At 43.7% G+C, this 17,783-nt stretch overlaps 1 long non-coding RNA gene across 1 annotated transcript in view; it reads left to right on the top strand.

Moving 5' to 3' along the window:
* The window catches only part of LOC308470191, a 127,839-nt gene extending 111,009 nt beyond the window's left edge, over nt 1-16,830 (top strand). Inside the window, exon 2 of the long non-coding RNA XR_013982241.1 lies at nt 14,563-16,830. This is a non-coding gene — a long non-coding RNA (uncharacterized lncRNA). The remainder of the gene's footprint in view (nt 1-14,562) is intronic.
* The last annotated feature ends 953 nt before the right edge of the window (nt 16,831-17,783 follow it).

Raw genomic sequence — 17,783 nt, 5'->3', positions numbered from 1 at the left:
GGGAAGCCAGGGGGGTCACTCCCCCCCCGCCCAGATTTGCCTCGCAAGGTCCTCTGTGAAGTCCAGAGATGGACCCAGCCTCTGGGGGTGGGAAGAGACATGGGGCTGCCTGAGAGAGAAGGGGCGCTTCCTTTCCTCTCCCCCCTCCTCCCCACAGGCTCTCCTGCGCCCAGAGACCCCCTTGGCCCGGCTGCCCCCTCGCCAGGCAGGGAGAGGGTGGGGTCCCCTTCCGCCATGAGAGGAATGCAATGGGGTTGTGAGGGGGGGAGACCCCTTTCTGCTCCCCTCCCAAGAGGGTTCCCGTTGTGTCTCTGAGGGACAAGAGAGGAGGAGCCCCTCCCCCCGCTGCTTCTTTCCCTCAACGACTTTTCCCGCCTTTTCCCAACTTCCCGCCCTTCGAAATCTGAGCCTCGCCTCAGTTTCAGGCGCCAAGGAGGCAGATTCCCCGGGCTCCCTGCTGTATTAGTGGATTTCTTCTCATTCGCCCTGATTTCTGCTCATATATCTTGCTTTTGGAGCTTCTCTCTGCTTCTTTAGTAAGAAGGCTGTATAAAACCCCCCTCACCACTGCCTGAATCCCATACAGTATGTAAAAGTCTGATTTCTTCCCATTTGCTGTGTATAATTCTTCCTCCAGGACTGTTCTTCCTTCCTGGCAGTGCCACTTCCAAACTAATAATTCTTCCCTCACTGTCCTTAAATAGCTGCTTGGGGTCTAGTTTGGGGCCTGGATAAAGAACCTCCTCTCTTTTCTCGTTTTAGCCGTAGGTATAAATTCACGGCCAAAAGCCTTATTGATACACAATCTTCCATCCGATGCCTGCTTACTCGGAAGTAAGTCCTACTCTGCTCCCATGTGCGGAGCCAGCAGTTCAGGCGGTTCTGCTAGCAGGAGGCCAAAGGACCCGGAGTGGTTTGCAACCAGGGTGGTTTCCAAATGCTGCCCTTTTTGATACGTTTCCATTTATTCTTTTGCGTGGGGACTGGCCAGATTGAAACCCCCCACCCCATTCAAAAGAAGGACTTGCAAAAGATTTCAAAGGCGGAATTTCCAAAAGATGGCACTTTGTCCTGAATTTAAGACAAGTCAGTCGAAAACTCATGGGCTTTTTTGGCGTTTATTTGGGGCCTTGTCTAAATAAAAGCTCTACAGTTTTCGGGGGTCCTGGTTTTCCCTTTTTGAAATATGGCAACCCTAATTATTCTGGGCTCTGCTTGAACGGAAACTCCCTTTTAGAGCTCAGTCAGTAGAGCATGAGACTCTGAATCTATGGGTCGGGGGTTTGAGCCCCACTTTGGGCAAAATATTCCTGCATTGCAGGGGGCTGGACTAGATGACCCTCGTGGTCCCTTCCAACTTGACAATTCTAGGATTCTACCATGTGTAGAGGAAAGATCGCCTTCTTGTGGGCAGTGAAGGAATGATGTCATGTTGGTTGGTGGGAACTGTTCTTGAGTGTTGCCTTGTCACACACATGCAACACCACAACAGTCCTGTGAAAGGAAGCGGGGGTATGCATTTCTGCAGGCTGATGTCCATCCATCCAGCTGCCCAGGCCCCAGCACCTCCCCCTAACAGTGAAGGGTCCCAGTCTGGAAATCCTCCCTTCCTGCTGGAGATGAGGCGGTGAGGGATTCCAGACAGACAGTGGTGTCATTGCTCTGGAATTCCCTTGCCAGCAGGGAGACTTCAAAAGCCCCCCCCCATGCCTCCCCCTTCCCTCATTTAGGAGGGAGACTTTTCATCTTGTGGTTGGGTCATTTTAAATCCCCTTTTTCTCTCTCTCCCTGCAATATTAAGCAATTGTGGCTCTTATGATCCCTGCCGGGTATTAAGTGTTGTTCTAACCTCCCTATTGCAGGTGGAAAGAGGAATGTGGGGCTTGCTTATAATATCTTAGGGTGGCAGGATTAAGATTGGGGACTGGGACTTTCAGATTCAGAGCCACTTTTCGCATGAAAAGTGAATGCCTGCTGGAAGGAGAAAACGAGGTGCAAAGAGCCAGAAGACCATTATTGAGACTCACAATTCCTCTAAAACAAAGAATCGGCAGAGAGCCAACGCTATCTGCCCTGGCTCAGAAACAGAGCGGGTTGAGGAAACCGAGAAAAACGGAGCAAATAGAACAAACAGTGAGTGACAACGTTGGGGGAACCTCACCCCCCCTTAAGGAGGATGTCAATGACCCGACCCCCCTCCTCCCAGAAAAAGCTAATCCGTCCAAGAGGGCAGGAGCAGGAGGGATTCCTCCCACTCCTAACGCTGACCCACCCATGCCTCTAGAACAAGATATCAGAGGAGCCTGCTTTCAACCAATTCGGGATACGCTCCCCTACCAAGAGATTTGCATGTTGTCTGCAGAAACTATGGTTCTGGACTTCTGGAGGCGGCGCCATCGGCAATGGCGGACTCCTTCTGAGTAAGAAGGGGAAGCTCCACAGAAATCGGGTCTACCTGCTACAGCGAAGCGGGGACCCTTCCAAAAACCGCAGGCGGGTGAAGCCTGCGACCTTGGGACTCGGCGGGCACCTTTGCGCTCCCCCCGCTTTGAGAAGGGGCTTGGAAAAAAGCCCCGGAACAGGACGGGGTGTGTGACGCGGTGCTGAGAGTTAATCGCTACTTCTGCGGAGTGAAGCTGCACAGCTGATGCCGGAGAGCGCTGACCTTTCTTCTTTTGAAAATTCAGCTTTAAACTACAACCCGTGAGTAAGAACTTGATAAAAACGGGGGATCAAGGGACTTGCTTCCTTTGATCGGCACAAGAACTTGAATTTGGCTCTGAAGCGGGAAGGCGCAAAAGGGAAGTCCGTCTTCCGATTTTGTAAATAGGATCAAAGCAAAGACTTTGGAAGCTAAGAACCGGGGAAAGTGGAGATATAAGGAGCTTAATTCCAACGCCTGTAGAAAGAACCCCCCTTAAAGTTGGGGGGAAGAAGAAACTTGTTATTTAAAAGGAAAAAAAGGGAGGAAATTAAGACCACCGCTCAATCCCTGCTATTGGGCTGCCAGAAACAGCAAGGAAAGCTCTGCACCGTTTATTGCTACATTATATGGTTACTCTGTTTTTGAATTGGAAATTTTGAGAGACTCTCTTTGTAACTGTTGCCTTTGACTGAAGGATACTATTGTATATAGAAGCAATCCATTTTAAAGTGAACATTGTTGCCAAGCTCCCCTAGAGGAGGTCTAGTTACAGATAGGTAGCCGTGTTGGTCTGCCATAGTCAAAAAAAAAAAAAAAAAAAAAACTGCTACAGGAAGGAATTTTTTTTGTTTTGACTAGAGGAGGTCTGTGTTATAACTGGGGTTTTTCCATTGCAGCTGGCTAGGAAACTTCTCCCATAACAAAGAATTTGACTGTGAGAGTGACCTTGAGGGAGATAAAGTAATGGATCAACTTCAACCTCAGGAAAAACCCCAGGAAAAACCTCCAAGAGTAAAAACTAGGCTGCAGCAGCGAAGACAATCAATTGTAGCCCCTCCAACTATAGAAAAGGAAGAAACTGGCCAATCTGGGGCAAAAGGTGGGGGCTCTGATGAGACACTTAATGCATCATTAGATAAAAATCTTTGGAGCATTGGAAAAATTGTCAGCTAAAATTGATTTAAATACTACAACTATCAGTTCTAACACACAGGCCATCGATAGGCTGCTGCAGGAATCTAAATTGACAAGAAGGATTGCAGAGGACGCTAAAGAAAAGGTATTGGAAGTAGAAGGAAAGATTCAGCCAATCAATAGACAACTAGAAGACCACAAGACGCAATTGTCTTTATTTGAACTTAGAGATAAACAGGCCAACTTAAGGATCAGAGCGGTCCCAGAATTGGAAGAAGAGAATTTGAGTGAATATTTGACACAGGAATTTGAAGAATTCTGGGGCCTGGACCAGGATAAAGATTTTAAGATAGTGACGGCCTTTAGATTTGGCAAAGGTGGTAAAGGAAAAAAGAATAGAGCAAGAGATTGTTTGATTACACTCAGATCCAAGGAAGAGAGAGACAAAATATTGAGCCTGCACTACAATAAATCACTGGAGATAGAGGACTCCAGGATTGAGATTTATAAAGACATCCCAAAACATCTTTTGGACCTCAGGGCCGAATACGGAGACTTGGTGTATTTGTTAAGAAGAAATAGCATCATTTTCAGGTGGGAGTTCCCCCAGGGTTTGTCCTTTACCTATAAAGGGAAAAAAGTGAGAATAAGATCAGAGGAAGATAAAGAGAGATTTTTGAAAGACCACGAGGAACATTTACGGAAAGAGTCAGAGGAAGGAGAACCGAAGATACCAAAGCCAGGAGCTTTGGACACAGCAAAGTTACCACTGGGACCGGACAAACTAGAGAAAGCGAGACCACCAACAGACCAAGAAAAACTACTGGGAGCAGTTGGAGGAACAGAATAACTACACAATGTCTCTGCAGGTATTAAGTTGGAACATTAGAGGGCTGAACTCCCCTGATAAGAGGAAGAAAATTTTTCATTTGCTGAAAAAGGAGAAATTGGACTTGATTTGTTTGCAAGAAACTCACGAGACCAGATCACATAGAAAAGTTTTAATTAACAAAAGATTAGGTCAAGAATTTATTTCATCAGATAAAGTTAAAAAGAGAGGAGTCGTGATTTATGCAAAAGAAAGCCTACTACCCAAATTTGTTTTTAAAGATGATCAAGGAAGATTTGTGGCAATTGAGATACAATTTCAAGGAGAGAACTTTTTGATTGTAGGGATATATGCACCAAATGAGGGGAAATCAGAATTTTTTAAGAAACTGCATGAGACACTGTTGGACTTTATGGATTACAAAATCATCATGCTCAGAGATATGAATGGAGTGGTTTCGACAAATATGGATAAATCAGAAAGACAAGTGGTAACTAAAGATGGAAGACTACCGAAACCTTTTTTTGAAATGACAGACAATATGGACTTGATTGATACTTGGAGAACTAAGAACCCCCTAGGCAGAGAGGGAACCTTCTTTTCTGAAGCCCAAAAGACCTGGACAAGAATTGACCAAATCTGGATTACCAGAGGACTGGCTCCCAAGATTTGAAGGGTGGAAATCTGCCCAAAAACTTGCTCCGACCATAACCCTGTGAAAATGGAATTGAAAGTAACATTGACTGGCTCCTTCAGATGGAGGATGAATGACACCTTGTTTAGAGATCAGGAAATTATTAAGAAGGCCCAAAAAATTATGAGAGACTATTTTGAGATAAATTTGAAGACTTCTGTGGAAAAAAGAGTAATTTGGGACACTAGCAAAGCTGTAATGAGAGGATTTCTGATTCAACAAAATGCAATAAAAAAGAGAATTCAAGAGGAGAAAAAAGAAAAGATATTGGGAAAAATAAGAGAAGGAGAGAGGAAACTTAGATCCAAACCGAAGTCACAAGAGATCTTAAGAGAAATTAAGCTACATCAAGTACAATATATGAAAATGATAAATAAAGAAATAGAATGGAAAATTAAACAGATGAGACAAAAGACTTTTGATTCAGCAAATAAATGTGGGAAGTTGCTAGCATGGCAGTTGAAGAAGAGACAAAAATTGAACACGGTAACTAACCTTGAAGTTGATGGAAAGAACATACAGAATCCACAGGAGATAAGAAGTTGTTTTCAGAGATACTTCAAACAACTTTACACACAAGGGCCACAGAATGAGATTGAAATTGACCAATTTTTGAAAATTAATGGATTACAAAAAATTTCTCAAGAAAATAAATTGTTTTTGAACTATAAAATAACAGAACAAGAGGTGGAAGGTGCCATTCAGAATATGCAACTAGGCAAATCCCCAGGGCCTGATGGACTAACCTCCAAATATTATAGAACTCTGAAAGACTATTTAATTCAACCACTAAGGGAGGTTTGTAATGAAATTATGGAGGGGGGAAAAGCGCCAGAGTCGTGGCAAGAAGCATATATCACACTTATACCGAAAAATGAGACTGAGAAGACACAACTTAAGAACTACCGTCCCATATCCTTTTTAAATGTGGATTACAAAATTTTTGCAGACATTTTGGCTAAAAGATTGAAAAAAGTATTGGCTGAAATGATACATAAAGACCAGGCCGGCTTTCTCCCTGGTAGACACTTATCCGATAATATGAGGAATATAATTAATATTTTGGAAAAGTTACAAGTGAATATCAATACAGAAGCAGTTTTGATATTTGTAGACGCGGAGAAAGCCTTTGACAATATCTCTTGGAGCTTTATGAAGAAAAATCTTCAGGGGATGGGGGTAGGACAAAATTTTGAAAATGGTATAGGTGCGATTTACTCTGAGCAAAAGGCTAAACTGATAGTTAATAATGTGGTGACAGAAGAGTTTAGGATTGAGAAAGGGACACGACAAGGCTGCCCAATTTCCCCATTACTTTTTATTTCAGTCCTGGAAGTTTTGCTAAACATGATAAGAAGGGACCACTTGATACAGGGTATTCAGGTCGGAGTTAAACATTACAAACTTAAAGCTTTTGCAGATGACCTTGTTTTGACATTACAGGAGCCAATAGCTAGCACTAAGAGGGCACTAGAATTAATCCAGGATTTCGGTCAAGTGGCAGGATTTAAGTTAAACAAGACAAAAACCAAAGTTTTGGAAAAATTTTTGTCTCCGACTGAGAGAGAAAGGTTTCAGAAGGAGACAGACTTAACATTGGTAAAGAAGGTAAAATACCTGGGGGTGAATATGACTTCTAAGAATGTTAATTTATTTAAAGACAATTATGAAAAATACTGGTCAGAAGTGAAAAAACATTTGGAAATTTGGACAAACTTGAAGCTTTCCTTGCTAGGTCGAATTGCTGTTATTAAGATGAATGTATTGCCGAGAATGCTGTTTTTGTTTCAATCTTTGCAAATTATTGACAAGATGGATTGTTTCAAGAGGTGGCAAAGAGATATTTCTAGATTTATCTGGCAGGGCAAAAAGCCCAGAATAAAATTTAAGATACTAACGGATGCTAAAGATAGAGGGGGGTTTGCCCTGCCAGATTTCAAACTCTACTATGAATCAGCAGCTTTTTGCTGGTTGAAGGAATGACTACTTCTTGAGAACACAGACATCTTAGATCTTGAAGGTTATGATAATGTATTTGGGTGGCATGCATATTTGTGGTATGGCAAGGTTAAAATACACAAGGCCTTTAAAAACCATATTGTCAGGAAGGCATTGTTTAATGTATGGTCGAGATATAAAGATTTTCTGGAAAGTAAAACCCCAAGGTGGCTCTCACCTATGGAAGCGAAGGCTTTGAAAAAACTTAATATGGAGACTAAATGGCCAAAATATTGGGAAATTTTGGAACAGGAAGGGGACAAATTGAAACTGCAGAGTTATGAGAAGCTTAAAGATAAGGTGCGAGACTGGCTACATTATTTTCAAATAAGAGAGGCTTATAACCAGGATAAAAAAGTGGGTTTCCAGGTGGAAATCTAAGCTCTATCTAAGTTAGACAGAATTGTTAGAACCCAATGCTAAGATATTATCAAGAATGTATAATTTGCTGTTGAAATGGAACACTGAGGAAGAAACGGTAAAATCTGCTATGATAAAGTGGGCACAAGATATAGGATATAATATTATGTTTGCTGACTGGGAGAAGTTGTGGACCACCGGGATTAAATTTACGGCATGTAATGCCTTAAGAGAGAATATTATGAAAATGATGTATAGGTGGTACATGACCCCAGTTAAGCTTGCAAAAATATATCATTTACCCGATAACAAATGTTGGAAATGTAAGGAAACAGAAGGTACATTCTTTCACCTTTGGTGGACGTGCCCTAGGATTAAGGCCTTTTGGGAGACGATATATAATGAACTAAAAAAGGTACTCAAGTACACTTTCCCTAAAAAACCAGAGGCCTTTCTCCTGGGCATAGTCGGCCAATTGGTGTTAAAGAAGGATAGAACTTTTTTTATGTACGCAACAGCAGCAGCAAGAATACTTATCGCAAAGCATTGGAAGACACAAGACCTACCCACCCTGGAAGAATGGCAGATGCAGGTAATAGAATATATGGAGATGGCGGAAATGACTGGCAGAATCCGAGACCAGGGAGAAGAGTTGGTGGAAGAAGATTGGAAGAAATTTAAAATTTATTTACAGAAATATTGTAAAATTTTTGAAAGTTAATGGCATTGAAATGAACTGAAGGGGTACTAGCAACAAGGTTAAAAATAAGATTGGATGGATGATTAGACAAATAAATTGGATATGAATTTGCTGAATTAATTTTCAACAGGGATACAAAAAAGGGAGATGTGAGGAAGTCAAGGAAATAAGTGAATCAAAGATGAGAAGTAAAAGAGGGATTTTTGTGTTTTTTCTTCTTTTTTCTTAAAATGTGTTTTTTCTTTTCTTTTTTGAAACTATTTTTTCTTTTTACTTATGTATTTTGTATTTTTGTGTATCTGTTTTTGGTTTTTTTTCTTATGTTTGTTGTCTTTTCTGAAACTTAATAAATATTTATATATATAAAAAAGAAACTATGGTTCTGGTTCTCCAAAGACTGGATGAAATCCTCACCAGAATAGTTAACATTGAGAAACAATTGGATACTAGTTCCTCCCTTTTAAATGCCCAAGGGCTTAAAAGGATGATAAGAAATGACTCTGTTAACAACTCACCAACTCAAACTATGGATGAAGTGAGGTCCTGTCAAGTCTTGCAAATGAACCAGATAATGCTTGAGATTCACCGATACACTCATAGGTGGATGAACCACAGACAAATTACTATGTCCTTGTCTCAGCTCCTGAATTACCATTACCGAAATGTAGATCTAGAAAATTTCCACTTCCTGCCTACCGTGAGAAACACCATGCGCCTATTTATGACCTTTAGGTCATCAACCCTCCCATCTCGACTCATGGAGATAAAGGATACCCTATGGTGGTTCCATTCTCTCCGCCCAGTGAGAGTATTTAAGGATGAAACTAAGAGGCAATTGGTCCCTTGCATAGAGTCAAAGCTAATGCGGATAAAGGAAACCAAGCTCAACACTAGAAATACTAATTGCCCGAAGGAAGAAAAGAACTCTGTAAGCCTAGAATTACAAGACCTGAAGAAGAGGCTAATGAGTATAAAGACTACCCAAAATATAAGGACAGTAGAGCCTAGAGCACAATATTTAAAGACGTCCAACAGCTCTTTATCCCATCGAAAGACATCAGTGCAACTCCCTGTTCCCTTTTCAAACGACACCAAATTAGATGAGGAATTTGGCGCCTCCGATATTTCTATGGCAACAACACATAAAGAACTCTATGTTGCTGACAATCTGGAGATATCCAGCACCAATTCTACATCTGGACCTGAGAATCAGAGAATCAGAGAATCATAGAGTTGGAAGAGACCACAAGGGCCATCGAGTCCAACCCCCTGCCAAGCAGGAAACACCATCAGAGCACTCCTGACATATGGTTGTCAAGCCTCTGCTTAAAGACCTCCAAAGAAGGAGACTCCACCACACTCCTTGGCAGCAAATTCCACTGTCGAACAGCTCTTACTGTCAGGAAGTTCTTCCTAATGTTTAGGTGGAATCTTCTTTCTTGTAGTTTGGAACCATTGCTCCCTGTCCACTTCTCTGGAGCAGCAGAAAACAACCTTTCTCCCTCCTCTATGTGACATCCTTTTATATATTTGAACATAGCTATCATATCACCCCTTAACCTCCTCTTCTCCAGGCTAAACATGCCCAGCTCCCTTAGCCGTTCCTCATAAGGCATCGTTTCCAGGCCTTTGACCATTTTGGTTGCCCTCCTCTGGACACGTTCCAGTTTGTCAGTGTCCTTCTTGAACTGTGGTGCCCAGAACTGGACACAGTACTCCAGGTGAGGTCTGACCAGAGCAGAATACAGTGGCACTATTACTTCCCTAGATAGTGCCTTTGCCTAATGTTCCAAAAACTTACCAGAATGATCAGCCTTCTCTACTGTACTCCTGGCGAGACAGGATGGACAGATCTTCCGAATTCGAACCTGGCTCTGTTGGCCAGTGATCCACATTTTATAACACATACCTCATTAATACTTCCACAGCCACAGATAGAACCAACAATCCTCCAATTAACCCAGGAGGGAGAGGGGGATTGACAATGAAACACCATGGGACTGTCCCCCCCCCCCCGCTTGGGGTGCGGTTGGTTGGGTTTTATCTTCTAGGGATACTTACCCTATCAAACCTCCACCTCTTTCCCATACCATTTTGACCCATGAGTCCTGGCCCAAGGATGACTTGTTATTGAGGGGATGTTACCCATTTACTGGGGAGGCTAGTATGGGATCTGGGATTTCCATAATTGAAGGGCTAGGGAGGAATGGTGGTGGGGCTAGATATCTCTATTGGCGAAGGGTTTCGAGATGCAGTGATCCTTGAACCCCTTCCAATCTACGCCCCATCCCAAGGGATGAGGGTAGGGAGAGCAAGGATTACACACCTCCGTCATTGGTGCTGTGCAATGCCAGGTCCATAGGCAACAAAACCGCCACCATGCGTGACGTTTTTGTCTCGCAGGGGATTGACCTGGCTTGTGTGACGGAGACCTGGGTACGGGAAGGCGAAGTAGTCTCCCTACATGAGATAACACCCCCAGGTTTCTCTGTCCTCCATCAATCGCGGACTGTGGGTCGGGGGGGAGGAGTAGCGTTGTTATTCTGGGAGGATTGCTCTTTCAGAGCTCTGCCATCACCGACGATCTCCGGCATTGAATGTGTTGGTCTCGTGTGGGGCACCAAGGAGAGCTTGGCTGTCTGGCTGGTGTACCGACCACCCAGCACACCTGCAGCCACCCTGTCAGACTTGCTGGAGGTGGTGGCAGACTGGGCCTTGGAGTTCCCAAACCTACTGGTTTTGGGAGACTTCAACGTCCATGCCTATGCCGCTCCCTCCTCACAGGCTCTGGACCTAGTGACTTCCATGGCAACACTAGGGCTCTCCCAGGTTGTTTTGGGCCCCACTCATCAAGCAGGCCACACGCTGGATCTGATCTTTGGGGCTGGCATAGATGTGATCATGCTCCCTGCTGTGGAAGTGCCATGGTCTGATCACTACGCCCTGAAAGCCAAGATTGACTTCCCGCTCCTTCCCGGCTCGGGTGGCGAACCTATTTGGGCTCGTCCGCGAAAACTGATGGATCCTGATAGATTCCGACAAGCCTTGCGGAACCCTGCTCCTCCTGGCGACTCATTAGATGACCTTGTTGAGGACTGGAATAACCGGCTCTTGGCAGCCATTGATGAGATCGCGCCTAAGCGCCCTCTGCGACCCCGTCGAAACCGGGCCCCTTGGTTTACTGAGGAGCTCCGGAAAATGAAGCGGGATCTCAGACGGCTAGAGCGAGTATGGCGACGGACTTGTGACGGAGCCTCAAGAACATCTTATAGGACGCTTATGAAAGCCTATGAGATGGCTATGAAAGCTGCTAAGAAATCTTACTTTGCAGCTTCCATTGCATCCGCTAGCTCTCGCCCGGCACAACTTTTTAGAATAATTAGGTCAATAACGTCCTTAGAAGGACAACCAAATTTAAGCACAAATTCGACCCACAGCTGTGAGGCATTCGTGAGTTTTTTTTGCGGAGAAAGTCCTGTTGCTCCGCCGTGACCTCCCTGCCAATTTAGATACAGTGACTGAACTGGAGGCCCCTCGACTGACTTCAGGTCCAGTGTTGGACCATTTCGATCGGATACTCCCTACTGATGTGGATAGATTCCTCCAAGTTGGTAGGCCCACCACCTGCCTCCTCGATCTGTGCCCATCTTGGCTGATTAGGGAGTGTCCAGATGTTGTGCGGACCCCCCTGGTTGAAATTATCAATTTGTCCCTTGACACAGGGACATTCCCAGGGGAACTGAAGGAAGCAGTGTTGTGTCCACTCTTAAAAAAAACTTCATTAGATCCCTTAGACCTATACAATTACCGCCCAGTTTCAAATCTTCCATACCTGGGTAAGGTAACTGAGAGAGCGGTTGCTGAACAGCTTGGTAGGTTTCTGGAGGAAACATCGGCATTAGATCCATTTCAGTCTGGTTTCCGTCCTGGTTTTGGGACGGAGACGGCTCTGGTTGCCCTAACAGATGATCTCCGTAGACAACTGGATCGAGGCGGGTCAGGACTGCTGATCCTTTTAGATTTGTCAGCAGCCTTTGACATAGTCGATCATGATCTTCTGGACCACCGCCTTGCAGACGTGGGAATACAGGGCATAGCCCGTAACTTGTTGTGCTCTTTTATCTCTGGTCGGGGACAGAGGGTGGCACTAGGGAGGGAAATGTCGTCGCACCACTCCTTGGTGTGTGGAGTGCCGCAGGGCGCAATTCTCTCCCAGATGCTTTTTAACATCTTTATGTGCCCCCTTGCCCAGATTATCCGGAGCTTTGGGCTGGGCTGTCACCAATATGCTGATGACACTCAGCTCTATCTGCTGATGGATGGCCACACCGACTCGACCCCGAACACACTGACCAGATGCTTGGAAGCTGTGGCTGGATGGTTTCGTGGGAGCCGATTGAAACTAAATCCTTCGAAGACAGAGGTCCTATGGCTAGGTCGGGATGGCATGGGGATGAGGGACCAACTCCCTTCTCTTGCGGGGGCCCAATTAGTGCCATTGCCTTCCGTTAAGAGTTTGGGTGTAATCCTTGACGCCTCCCTTTCCATGGAGGTGCAGGTTACAGCAACAGCCAAGGCGACATTTTTCCACCTTCGCCGCATCAAGCAGTTAGTCCCTTACCTTTCCCACCCCGACTTGGCCACAGTGATCCATGCAACAGTCATCTCCAGGCTTGACTACTGTAATTCGCTCTATGCGGGGCTGCCCTTGAAGCTGTCCCAGAAACTCCAGCGGGTGCAGAATGCTGCAGCGAGGCTCCTCACGGGGTCTCTGCCATGGGAGCATATTCACCCAGTGCTTTTCAAGTTTCACTGGCTCCCGGTGGAGTACAGGGTCAGATTTAAGGTGCTGCTTTTGACCTTTAAAGCCCTCCACGGCCTAGGACCCTCGTACCTATGGGACCGCCTCTCCTGGTATGCCCCACGGAGAGCCTCAAGGTCCATAAATAGCAACACCCTAGTGGTCCCGGGCCCTAAGGAAGTTAGATTGGCTTCAACCAGAGCCAGGGCCTTTTCAACTCTGGCTCCGGCCTGGTGGAACGCTCTGCCTCATGAGACCAGGGCCCGGCAGGATCTGATTTCTTTCCGCAGGGCCTGTAAGACAGAGTTGTTCCGCCTGGCCTTTGGCTTGGAGCCAATTTGATTCCCTCCCTCCCTCCCTCCCTCTCTCTCTCTTTTTTCTTTTCCATCTCCTCCTGCGATGAGGCTACATTTTAATATTTTAATGTTCCATTATTTTAATGTTGTATTTTATTTTTGTTTTTAAGTTGTAATCATTCATCTTGTTTTTATTATTGCTTGTAAGCCGCTCTGAGCCCGGCCTTGGCTGGGGAGGGCGGGGTATAAATACAAAATTATTATTATTATTATTATGATGAGATTTCTTCCAACTACTGGAGGAAAGTATGTCTGAGGTTTATGACAGAAATATAATTATTACGGGTGAATTTAATGGAGTAATATCACTGGACTATGACAGAACACTGAGGGAAAGTATCTCAGAAGAAGGCAAAATACCAAATACTTTTTTGATATGGTTAAAACAATGGATCTACTAGATCAGGGGTCAGCAGACTTTTTCAGCAGGGGGCCAGTCCACTGTCCCTCAGACCTTGTTGGGGGCCGGACTATATTTCGGGGGGGAAATGAGCGATTTTGGCCCGCCCGCAAAGAGGCCTGAAGATGTTTGGCTTTATCTGTCCCAGTTGTCGTCCCAGTAGCCCCAGTTGGGCTTCTCCGGGGCAGGTTGGAGGCTGCGTTGGCCGGAGAAGACAGAAGCAGCAGCCCCGGCGGAGCTTTCCAACTTTGCTGGAGTCTAGCCCTGCGGATGCTGGATTGCTCAGAAAACGGGAGATGGGAGGCAAGCAATGAGGAAGGAAATCAGTGGCCAGAAGGTCTGATCATTTATTTGCTGCAACAAAGGTCTCAATCTCTAAGAAAAGCAAAAAAGAAAATTTCCAGAACAAAGATGACATGAGTTTTTAATAGTTCCCACAACACATTTCTCAGTGGGTCATCAAAACATCACAGGTATCTCCCAGAAGAGGAGTGGTGTTGGGCAGAAATCTGTGATCCAGACATGCCCATGTCAATCACACCTTGTTTCAACATCCATCTAACACAAGGAAAAGAAAATATCCCCCCATCATCACGGAGGTCCACTTCCGAGGGTCTTCTGGCAGTTCCCTCACATTTACAGTCTGCCACCTGATATTGCCTGGAGGAAAGGATGATCAGAGCGATTTGACAGGATTAGGGTCTTAACACCTTGCTTGAGGGATTTTGGAGGACAGGGGAGGTGTGATGGAGTCCTAGAGAAATTGAGCAAATTGGCACGTTGATTTTCTATGAATTTTATAGATTTTAGTCCCTTTTGACATTGACAATTGGAAATAAATTGATATATTGTAGCGAAGAAGAAGGTGAAGAAGACATGCCCCCCCTTCCGTATCAGTCCCCCATTCGGAGATAGATTTGCATTAAAGTTCTGTAAGAACTTGCAAATCTTTTCTCCGCACCCTAAATCTCGGTGAAGGTAGGGGTGCCCTGTGAGTGGGAATAGGCCCTAATGGAAAAGCAGGTGGGTTGATCAAGGCAGCAAAGGAGGGAGCAACACTGACCAATACAATGTACATGCGTGTTATAGATATGCGCTAACTAATAACTTGGTATCTACCGTACCAGATGTGTGGGTTTATGCAAACCTGAAAGGGACTTGCAAATCATGCCTCTTAAGGCCATTTGCAAGTATAGTAGTGCAGATAGCTGGATATAGGATATCGCATAAAAGAACACCTGTTGTATTTTGTTCAATAGTGGTCTATGCTTTACATTTAGCAGGAAGGTCCACTACTGACTGGAAAAGAAAATGCAGTTTGATTCCCCCCCCCCACCGTTTTTGTGTTCTCAGGTGCGAAGGTAGCTCTTCTGTGGTCTCACACCGGCATGGTGTCACAGTAGTGGCAATCCCTGGTGAATCCACTTAGGGCTTTCATATTAACCATGTTGCCTGGCACTCACCACAGCTGCCACAGGTTTGGACACGTCCTGAGGGAAATGTCTTTGCCTTGGCCTTCCTATGGGGTTTTATTATTGTAGGCTCAGGTCTTGCAGTCATGGGAAGTTGCTCACTTGCACTTAAAAGGACCAAAAGCTAATTGCAGCCTGGATACACTTGCCCAATTCACACTGGGTCCAATTTGAATTTATCTTGCCCCATGGTTCTTAACTCTTCAAACCAATCTGTTAAAAGAAAACCATTCTTAAAAGGGGCACTTGTCCAAATAAGTCAATTTAACTCTATAAGGGATCATTCCTGCTAAACCAAAGCATATACACCTTCATGTATCTTAGAAGCTTCTCCTTGGTAAAGTGAGTTTTAGCACATTTTAAAATGGGTAGGGAAGTTGGCAGAGTGCCAGGTGAAACAACGAAATGTGGTTATAAATTTATCTAATTCTAAACATTGGACTACATAATAGCCTGATCTGTAAAAAGCATAAAATGTATGAGAATCCTCCACTGGGGTGTAAGGAATAAGACATTAAACATAAAAACAATTACACACAAAATAGCCCCCCCCCCCAATTTGTGGAAATAACAAACTGTCAAGACACATTTCAACATTCCTACGTAATAACACATAATACAAAACAAACTAATTAAATATCAGTTGCATATCTTGAGACAATTGGGATATTTTATGTATGTATCTTGAGGTTCAAAGTCAGAAGATGTCCTTGTAATTCAACTCCTCCCCCCTTTGTCAGCCCCACTCCCCCGGCAGTCTATATCCTTTGAAAGAGATAGCTGTGGGCATTTTGAAAACTCTGGTGTCTGTTGTTGCAGGTCTTGTGATGGCGAAGAACTGAGTTGAGGGGTTGTTGCTGCTTTTTCATCATTGCACATCTGTAGAAGTGATATCCTGTAAGGGGTTAGGGTTTTTTAGGGACTTAAAGACAGTTAGAAAAGGGAGGAGTAAAAACCCCCTCCCCAAGAAAATCTCCTTGAGTTATTAGCTGCAAATAATAAAATCTTAGCATGTTAAGCATTTTACTCATTTTAATATTATTATCACATTTTCATATAATTACTGTTATTATCTGCTAAGTTTGCTTGATTTCCTTCACTTAGTTTTTGTTTTGTTTTTCATATTAAGAAATAAAAAATTACTCCACATGTATAGAAAGAGAACTGTAAAAAATACAACAAAGGTTAAAATAAAAAAGAAAGCCAAAAATTAGATTACCAGTCAGATGAAAACAGACTTGACACAAAGACATCAGATTTAGAAAAGAATTATTATTAAATAATACAAAGATATTATCAAAACCACAGATTACTACTGGACTGAAAGAATGAGAAAACAATGGAAAAGGGCTTAAAATTACTTTCAATATGTGATGGACATGTCCCCAAAGTAAAACACACACACAATACTAATACAGCAGGGATTCAGACTTGTTTCACAGAACAGGAAAGAAAGTTGCTGTGGGAGGAAAAGGGACAAACACTTTGTTATCGGGGTTCACATCCTGTTAAAATGCACACAAACAAAGTCCGTGATTTAAATCCCATTGAGGGGTGGAATGCTTTGATATTTACCTGTGAAAAGAATTTGGCATGTTAAGATTTCAAACTTGGGACACATTAAGGGTGATTTCTCTCAATGGTTCCAAGTTTTACATAAACCTCCTCTCCACCCCCTACAGTTCCCCTCCTTTCTCTCTCTCTCTCTCTCTCTCTCTCTCTCTCTCTCCCCTATCTTTTTTTTTTTTAGCTGATCTAGCCTCTGTGCATGTGTGGAATTCATGTCTCAGCAAACCTTTTATACTATTGAAATGTTGCATCTCTTGGCAAAATTAGAATTTGAATAAGGGAAGGGTAAGGAGTAGATTTTAAAAGAGGGTTAGATTTAAAACAAAAAAGAGAAACTCAGCAATTGAAGTATTCACCAACAAAAGCTAGCAATTTCAGCCCAAGCAAAGCGACTGCTTCCTTTATGTACAGGAAAGGGCTAATATCCCTCTGGCCATTCGCGGAACAATGCCACGCCCTTATATATGGGAAAAAATGGCCAGAGAGTCAGAATTCATAGGATTTTTTTATTTTTTTTTTAACATTCTAAGTTATTTCGGCCTTACCATTTGCAGACAAAATTTTCCTGCCCCTTTATTTACAGGATTGGTCAAGGCCCATATGTATTTGTATGTGTTTAAACGTTGAATTGACTTTGAAGTCTGATTTTTAAATAGTAGACAAAATGATAAACACTGTAATCACTCAAATGCTTGATATTACCAGTTGTGCTTCAAAACATCACAGCTTCACCTCTCACCTTTTAAAACTAAAGAGCAAAGCTAGGCTGAATTTCAACTCCATCACCACACCAGAATTTAAGAATTACCCTGCAATGCTTGCGGACACATGTCCTTCCACACAGCCACAAATTGGGAGAGTCGAAAGGGACCCTGGGGTCATCTAGTCCAACCCTCCAAAATAAGGGTTCACAGCAAGATTTGTACTACACACACATACTTATGTACACAGGCACTACTGGGGAAGAGAGCACAATCAATGCTCCTATCATGTACTAAGGAAGAGGGAAATAAAAGTACCCAGCTTTATACTGAACCCTCTAAAG

The sequence above is a fragment of the Podarcis pityusensis genome, assembly GCF_964106645.2.
Source record: "Podarcis pityusensis genome assembly, chromosome: 2".
NCBI lineage: Eukaryota > Metazoa > Chordata > Lepidosauria > Squamata > Lacertidae > Podarcis > Podarcis pityusensis.
The sequence above is the reverse complement of the archived record's forward strand: the minus strand, read 5'-3'. Positions and strand labels throughout refer to the sequence as shown.